General features: G+C 32.4%; 1 long non-coding RNA gene across 1 annotated transcript; it reads left to right on the top strand.

The window, feature by feature from the left end:
* Window positions 1-7,113: 7,113 nt before the first annotated feature.
* On the top strand, window positions 7,114-8,082 carry LOC132800319 (uncharacterized). Its single transcript, XR_009635353.1, has 3 exons — window positions 7,114-7,389; window positions 7,526-7,583; window positions 7,730-8,082. It is a non-coding gene; the product is annotated as an uncharacterized LOC132800319 (long non-coding RNA).
* Window positions 8,083-9,454: the final 1,372 nt, after the last annotated feature.

Genomic DNA, 9,454 nt, shown 5'->3' with positions numbered 1-9,454 from the left:
TTTTTTTGTGCTTGCTTGATGAATACTCAGTTCAAAAATTCATATCTAATGATTTTATATAAATTTTTATACTCAGTTCAAAAATTCATATCTAATGATTTTATATAAATTTTTATTAATTAATGATATATATATATATATATATATAATTAACTGTTCATAATGATGTATCTAACCATTATTCTTTTCTAAAAATATTATATTTTTTATAATAATTGTTTTGTTAAGTTATGCAAAGTATACATCCTCCTTGAAAGTATATTTTTCTTAATAAATGTCTACCTTTATAATGTAGTAAAAAAAACATTGCAACATACGAAACCAATAGAGATATTCCAAATAAATTTTAAAAATTTAAATGTTATTTTTTCAAATATAAAGAGGCATTATTTTTTCGAATATAAATTTTAAAAATTATTATTATTATTATTATTATTATTATTATTATTAAATTTTAGGGTTCTGAATATAAAGAGGCATCTTGTAGGTATTTTTAGATTTTTTTTTTTTTTTATACTTCTTGGTGAGTAAAGATGATCACAGAAACGTGTAGAAAATTATTCAAGAAGCAAAATCTAGATAATAGAATGTTTGTGTTTAATTAAATATAAAGGATTGAATTAAAGCCTTTAAGGGCCGAAAACGGGATTTATGATCAATGGGCCGGACCACCCCACATAAACAGTAAACCAAGCCCTCTTCCTCCTTCCTCGTCGTGAAGCAGAGAAAATTTGACATGGACGTTTTTCAAAATCTTATATTATCATGGGAAAATTCTAATTAGACTCCTTCGGAAAAATACAAAATAGATTTTAAAGTTTGTAATATTTCAATCATCATTTTTACGGAGTTATACATTTATTTATATTTATTATTATTATTTTTTTTACATGGTATATTGCAATGATATTAATATCCTTGTTTCATCAGTTGACGTAACCGTTGGGAATAAAAAAATTATTAAAATTTTAAAAATTGTTGAAATAATGGTTAGGAAGAATTCCGCTCATCTTCCAGTTCTGCTATCTCATCTTACTCTTTGCTTTCTCTCTCCTCTCCACAACTTTTTGAACCATCTATTCAAAATATCTAAGAGAACCACCAATTTGCTCCCATAAACCTCACAAAATGACTGCATGAAATTGAATAGGTTCTCTCCCACCTTTATCGCCAACCTCTTAATTCTCTTCTTGGTAATCACATCCAGCAACAACAAAGTGGCCAAATCCTCCATGGAGACATAGATCTTTGCTGAGAGTGGGATGGTGTCATCATTGAGTTGGAATTGACCATCGGGCTTAAGCCAGGGGAGAGTGAGGACGGCGGAGGGATGGGAAACGACGACTAGACGACAAGAGCTTTGTCTGGTTGGAGAGAGAAGTTGTTGATGAGGAAAATGCAGACCTCATAGATTTGTGTTAAAAAAAATAAAAAATAAAAAATAAGCAAAAAAACCCACATTTTTTATACTAAAAAGAAGAAGAAAAAAAATCCCACATGAGAGCTAGAAACTTCTTCAACATGATTTGCACATTGTTTAAGTCTTTTTCAACATCATCTCAAATATGAAACCCACATTTTTAATCTAAAATTACCTTATTATCTATTTTCAGTTAAATCTAATAGAAAAAACTTAATGGTAAGGAAAACAAATGAAATTATACTAAAACTAAGGATAATATCAGTAATTATACTAAATGTGAGGGGATTTAAATGAAATTAACCCTATTATTATTTATACATCAACATTAGTATGAGGGATTGGATATGTATTGGGTGGCCACCATTACTTGTCAAACATCCAAAGCTTAGAAGATCGAGTAAATAGCAGAGAAAGAGAGAATGCAAGAGCTGAGCAACCTCTGGCTTAAAGACTTGTAACATAAATTACACAAACTAATCGCCAAAATAAATAAATAAATAATTGATACAAACTATTCATCAAAAAGTACTATTGGGGCAGGCATGTGGCACATACTAAAATGGCAAGAAAAAAGAAAAATAATTTCAATAAGGAAAATGTGGTTGGGCTTGGGAGTAGGAGTGGGCAAAAACCGACCTGACCCGACAAAACCGACCAAACCGAAGAATTTGGGTTGGTTTTTATTGTTTAGTCGGTTTGGGTCGGGTTATACATATAAAAATGTTAGATGTTCGGTTCGGGTTACGGGTTGGAAGGAATTTTATCCCACCCAACCCGAACCAAACCGTTTCATACCCAAAGAGCCATTTTGCAAAAATTATTTTCATTAAATTATTCTATGCAATTTTGTAAGCCATTGATCTCTCACCATCTAATTACCACCGTTGGATTTCAAGATGAAAACACAATACACAGCAGTGACAGCACTCAACAGTCAACACAATCTCCGATTCTCACAAAACGAAATTGAAGCCCTAGCATTCGCGTCGCCAGTCGCCACTCGCAGGCAGCATCCTCCGGCCAGCCACCACCCGATTGAACTCCCAAGCAACAACTTCTTTCCATTTAATGAAAATAATGAAAATAATGGAAAGAGCCACCACTTGAACAACCGTCGGCAGACCCAATTTCCTTTTTCGGAGTTTCAACAACTTCTTTCCATTCCTGACTTCGACTTCCAGGCCCTGGAGTTAAATCAAGCTTTTGATCATATTCAGCCGCTGATCTAGGAAAGGCTCGGTGTTGAAAACCTCGAAGGCTTTAGGAGTCAGGCAACACGGGCAGGTTTCTAAACTGGGGATAAAGGAGGAGGCGAGCCAATCTTTTCCGGTTTTCTTCGATAGCGGAAGCTCCATTCGCCACCACTCGTCGCCCACCCAAGTCCCAAGCTCTGCAGGTAAAAATCATTATATTTCTTATTATTATTATAGTTATTATTGATTGTGAAAACTTCTTTTGACTGATAAAGTTGATTCTGTAAATCCAACCCAATGTGCTTCCTAATATGCACACACTTGGCAACTCGATAATAGAGTTTCACAGCTAACGAGGTAGGCGTGGAGGTCTAAGGCTTTTCCATTTGTCTTTCTTGTACAGGCCTTACTGGCCATCTTTGGCATTTAGCATCAACAACTTCAAAGCTTTGATGATATAATCTTCATAAGTCCACACTGGCAACTTGCACAACCAATTAAAACCACTGCATTACACCTTTCACGCATTGCTATGAGACACATAGCACACAAATTTCCCTGCCACGTATGTGAAGGGGGGGGGGGGGGGGGGAAGCAGGCACAGAAGAATGAAATATTGCTAAACAGATGCGGTTCATTGAGGATCTAAAAACACAAAAAAGTGGCTGAATTTGGTTCCCTTGTCATGCCGAAGGGCGGTGGATCATATACTCTCAAGGTTGAGTTAGCCTAAACCTATACAAGTTGTTTCACGTTCAAGAAGAGTTAGGAGTAGCCTAACATAAAGTTTATGCAAGAAGATTACACTACTAAGGTCATACCCTTAATGTTATTTTGGAAGTTGGAGAGTTTGAACCAGGGTGGTTAAATATGTCTCAATTTTTTATTTATTTAGTATTTGATTTTCTTCTTTGCTAATATAAATTTATTTAGTATTTGATTTTCTTCTTTTCTAATATAACGCTTAAGGGAAAATTTATGACTTCCTTGATGGTGTTCTTACTCCTTAGTAGTATAGGCTCTTCTTAAGCATATAGAAAGGCTATTAGCTGTTGTTTAATAGAGTCTAAGAGTGGAGTAGACTTGAGAACTTGAATAGATTGTGGTTTTCGATTTTGGGTTGTGGGTATGGGAGGTTGAGCGTTGCAGGAAATCGTTGTAGTGTTTGTTTGGTAGAGCATTTTCCATCTCTCTCTGCCATGGATGGAGACGTTTTGGTTTGTGTGTGAGTCTATGATTGACAGTTGCAGTAAAGTCCTTGTTATGACAGTTTGATAGTGGATTGTCAATCACCCTCTTTCAAGGATGTTAGGTTTGCCAAACCACATAAATTTCTACTACTCTCTCTCTCTCTCTCTCACACACACGCTTGTTTAGACTTAACTAAAATTCTAATTGGTTCAGTAAGATTAACACCTAAAAGCTTTGGAAATAGTTTGGAGCAATTAATTTCTAATGTCATACCAAATTTAAAATTAAAAAAGTAAAGAAATTTAAAGAAGAAAGAAACAAAAAGATGGACAGTTAAAGAGACATGACAACTGCATGGTAAATACACAACATTTAATGGAAACATTCTACCTTGTTATTATGTTTATTGTATATTTTGCATAACTCTCTTCATTAAATGCTGTAATAACAGTATCTATTTTGATTTACATGAAATATTGCATTATGTTCAACTAGATTTCCTGTAACTGTTTCTTTGTCATCCAAAGGCATTTGAGGAAGCTATTGCCGAACTCGATACACTGGGTGAAGAATCCTACAAGGACAGCACTCTTATCATGCAACTGTTGAGGGACAACCTCACTCTTTGGACTTCAGATATGCAGGTCAGTGTAACTTATGACTGGGACATTTGTTAATGTTGTGGCTGCACAATATTAGTTAGAACTTAGAAGTCCATATTCAGTCCTTAGTTTGTTAAATGAAGGTGAACAAAATTTGGAAGAATTGGTGGGAGAATTATAAATATACTGATTCACTTCTTGAAAACCTCATAAACAATCTTGGATGTTCAACTGCAAATTTTAATATCCTTTAATTCATGTGGATCCTTTATTTCGCACCATAGAAATGCGGTGTGGTCGTAAACAATCTTTTCTTGCTTGGGTCTTTCTGGCTTCTAAATCTGCCATGGTCATTTGCCAAATTTTTATTTATATATTTATATATAATTATATATGAGGTTCTTTTCCTCAAGTCACTCAAAATTATTTATGCATAACTAAAACTTTTTGTCTTGATAAATATGAATAAAAACCTTAACCTGCATTTTTTGTTCACAATCGCAGAATATATTGGAAGAAAGCTACTTCTTCAGTCACCTTCAAGGACCAAACAGCTTGCCTGAATCACCTGCATAAATCGAATAGCATTCCTTTTCTTCGTTTAATTCCAAGATCACAAACAATTGTGTGATTGTCTATTATTTGGAGGTAAGTTACTTAGCCTTTTTCTCGTTATTTTTGCATGTGGGAAGGTCAAAAATTGCTTTTGGAAAGTGTAGTGAAGCATAGGCTGTGAAATTGTTTGCTGTGAAGTTTGGAGATTGTGAAGTGATGTGTGACTTGATTGCTGTGAAGTTGTTAATATAACCTGGCCTGCTGATTTTGACAGCTATATGTATATATATTTGTGTATATATATTTGTATATATATATATATATATATACATATATGTATATGTTTATTTTGTTTTTAATAGGTTCTAGATGGATGAGGGCCACAATGATTTGTATGATATTAATGAATTGGAAGAGTATTTAAATGAATCAGATAAAGCTGAATCTCAACCTTCACAGTTGGATAAACCTTATAAAACGCAAAAGAGAAAACCTTCTAGGGCTCCATCTTGGGTTTGGGAACATTTTGAAAAAATTCCAGATTATGATCCAAATAATCCTAGGTGCAAATGTAAACATTGTGGGGTAGATTATGCATGTAATACCAAGAGATGTGGAACTAGTACATTGCGAAACCATTTGATGAACCAATGCAAAAAATACCCTAATAGGATGGAGGATAAAAAGCAACAAGTTCTTTCATTTGAAAGTGGTAGTAGCAATTTGGTCTCTATGAGTACAACATTTAGTAAAGAGGCATGTAGGCTTGCATGTGCAGAAATGATCATCATGGACGAGTTACCATTTAGCCACATTGAAGGAGAAGGGTTTAGAAAGTTTTGTAATGCTTTGAACCCTAAGTTTGAACCGCCATCTCGTAGAACAATTTCTAGAGATGTGTTTCAGTTGTACTTAGATGAGAAAAAAATTTTGAAGAGTGTGTTTTCATTGAGGAAGCAAAGGGTTTGTCTTACGACGGACACATGGACTTCCATCCAAAATAACAATTACATGACTCTTACCGCTCATTTCATTGATGATGATTGGAAGTTGCATAAGAGAATTTTAAATTTTTGTATTGTGCAAAATCATAAGGGTGAGACAATTGGTAAGGTTATAGAAAATTGTTTGATTGAATGGGGTATTGAAAGGGTTTTCACAATAACGGTTGATAATGCTTCTTCAAATGATGTGGCTGTTAATTTTTTGAAAGAAAAATTAAATTATTGGAAAGGAAATGTTTTGGATGGTGAGTTTTTACATGTTCGTTGTGCTGCACATATTGTAAATTTAATTGTGACATTTGGATTAAAGGAAATCCATGATAGTATTGCTGGAATTCGTAATGCTATTAGATATGTTCGATCATCTCCTTCAAGGTTAAACAAATTTAAAAAATGTGTAGAGAAGGAGAAAATTGAATATAAAGAAACCGTGGTTTTGGATGTGTCTACTAGGTGGAATTCCACCTATTTGATGTTGAACTCGGCTTTGAAGTATCAAAAAGGTTTTGATAGGATGATAGATGCTGATGGACATTATCTTGGATATTTTGAGGAACATGAAGTAGGAAGGAAGAGAGCCGGACCACCTCTAATTAAAGATTGGGATAGTGCAAGGGTTTTTGTGAAATTTCTTGCTACTTTTTATGAAGTTACCTTAAAGTTTAGTGCCTCTTTGACTGTTACTTCTAATATATGTTTTCATGAATTGAGTTTGATGTATAATGCACTTGTTGAATGGAGTAATAGTCAAAATCATTTGATGGCCGATATGGCAAAGAAAATATTGATAAAGTTTGACAAATATTGGGGTTCACTTGGAAATGTCAACAAGTTGTTGCTTATTGCCATTGTGCTTGATCCACGATATAAGCTGGAATATGTATCATATCTTTTTGAGGATGCTTATGAAAGTGGTATGGTTGAATCTTTGACTAGGGATGTAAAAGATACTTTAGTTAACCTTTACAACTTCTATAAGGAAATTGATTCTATGAATGGGAGTTCTAAAGTGTCAAATTCAAATGATGGTCAATCAATGCAAGCACAACAAAGTGGGATGATGATGGATTCATTGGATGATGGAAGCATAGATGATCGTCGGCGTTTGAAAGAATCACAATTTAAAAAAAGAAAAATGGAATTTGATATTTTGGCTTGGTGGAAAAATAATTGGACAAAATATCGAATTTTATCTCAAATTGCAAGAGATGTATACGCCATTCCAGTTTCTACAGTAGCATCCGAATCTGCTTTTAGTACCGGAGGGCGTATTCTTGATGCATTCCGAAGTTCATTGGGTCCAAAAATGGTGGAGGCTTTGATTTGTTCTCAAAATTGGTTGCAATCAAAGCCTATGACGTATGATTATAGAGTTGAAATACCAATAGAAGATGTCGCATATTATGATTCTATTGAATCGGGTAAGAATTTTTTTTATTATTATTATTTGTAATTTTATTTTTATTATCTATTTTAGAGTTTTTAGAATTTTTTAGTAATATTTACAACTTCTTTTAGCTTACTAATTAATCTAATATCATATTTTAATTTGTTTAGGAGCATCTTGGGTTACAAAACAAAGTTTACCTCCACCTAATTGATATATGATTACTTGGTAAGTTTGTTGTTAATTCCAAATCATCAATTATCTTTTAAGTTAGATAATATTTTAGTAATACACTTAATGTTTATGGATTGCTAATTCTTTACATTTAATGCTTAATGTTTAATGTTTATGTATAATTTTAATGTTTGTTGAAGGATGAATGGAATTTGGTTTATTGAGGTAGTGAGCTTGTGGTTGCTGCTGGTGGCTTTTCATGCAATGGAGAATGTGGAAGAAAACAATATTTAAACTAATTTTTATTTTTATGGATTATTAGTTTATTTAATTATAAGTTTATTTTAAAATTTTAGATTTCAAAATGGGTTGTATTTTATTTTGTAGCTAATAATGGTTGTAGACTTGTTATATACTTTATTTGTTGATGTATGGTTTATAATTGGGTGGTGGTAGTTGTAGATTTGTATTATAGTTGTATGATTATGTGTTGTATTATTTAATATGTTTGATGCTTAATAATTAACTTATTTGGTATTTTTGTTTAGGTGGATGGATGTATGTTAAAATTATTTAATTTAAAGAATAATTTGAAAAGAATATCTAATTTAAAATATAGATTGATGATTAAAAAGGTCTAAAAAAATTTTTATACAATTTTGGTCCAAAAAATACCAAATTCGAAATATATATATATATACAATTTGGGCCGAGGCCCAACACGAAGCCCAGACCGACCCAACCCGCAAACCCAACCTAAACCGATCAAGTATGGTCGGTTCGGTTCGGTTCGGTTTTTGTATTGGGTTCGATTCGGTTCGATTATGTAAACAACCCAAACCGAATTGGTCGGTTAGGTTTAAAAAAATCTCAAAAACCGAACCAATCCGCACCGAGCCCACCCCTACTTGCGAGGAAGAAACTATTTTATTTATTTATTATTATTATAATTTTTTTTTTCAATAGGAAGAGACTTTAATTGATGCATGTGAGTGCCATTATGCGGATGTTGTGTGTGTGTGTGTGTGTACTGCTTTGTTGCAATGTGCAACAGTTCTCCATCAGTTTATTGGACATAATAAACTTGAAAATCCAATTTATTGTTGGTAATAAATTGATGGCCTTTTTTTAACATAATCATATATATATATATATACACTGCTTTGTTGCAATGTGCAACAGTTCTCCATCAGTATTATGCGCAATAAACTTGAAAATCCAATTTATTCTTGGTAATAAATTGATGGCCTTTTCTTAACATAATCATATATATATATATATATGAAAAGTTGGGTTTAGATTTTTAAGTTTAGAATTTCATCCAAACTAATATCTCATAATATTTTACGTGAACAAATTTATTATACAACATATTATAAGGCATTGGTCTAATAAAATTAGGAACTTTAAAATCTGATCTAAACCTATATATATATATATATATGTGTATGTATGTAAATGCTACTTTTCAAAAAAAAAAAAAAATGCTAGTTTCTTTGGGAAAATCCTTATAACAATGGTCACTGAATAACTTATACATCAAGACTTGGTGCTAAAAATCATCCTTCCTAATTTATGAATATATATACATACATATATATCTATATATATATATATATATATATATATGTATATTTGTATATAAATGCTATCGACAATACACGGCTCATATGATAGTGGACGTAAGTTAGAGCCCAGTAGGTACAGAAAAATTTTGTATAACTAATCAGTATAAAACAAAGCCATAAATAGAGGTCTGCAAATGATTTAAAACAGAGCTTTATGATAGATAAAAAACCGATAATATTATTATAAAGATGAGTTAAGCAAAAATATTAAAAAAAAATAAAAGTTCATATATGTATACTATTTTTATATATTATTGGAAAATGCAAATAGAAATTATCATCTACATATGTGTAACT

The sequence above is a fragment of the Ziziphus jujuba genome, chromosome 12 (genome assembly GCF_031755915.1).
Source record: "Ziziphus jujuba cultivar Dongzao chromosome 12, ASM3175591v1".
NCBI lineage: Eukaryota > Viridiplantae > Streptophyta > Magnoliopsida > Rosales > Rhamnaceae > Ziziphus > Ziziphus jujuba.
This window is presented reverse-complemented; position numbering and strand designations above follow the sequence as displayed.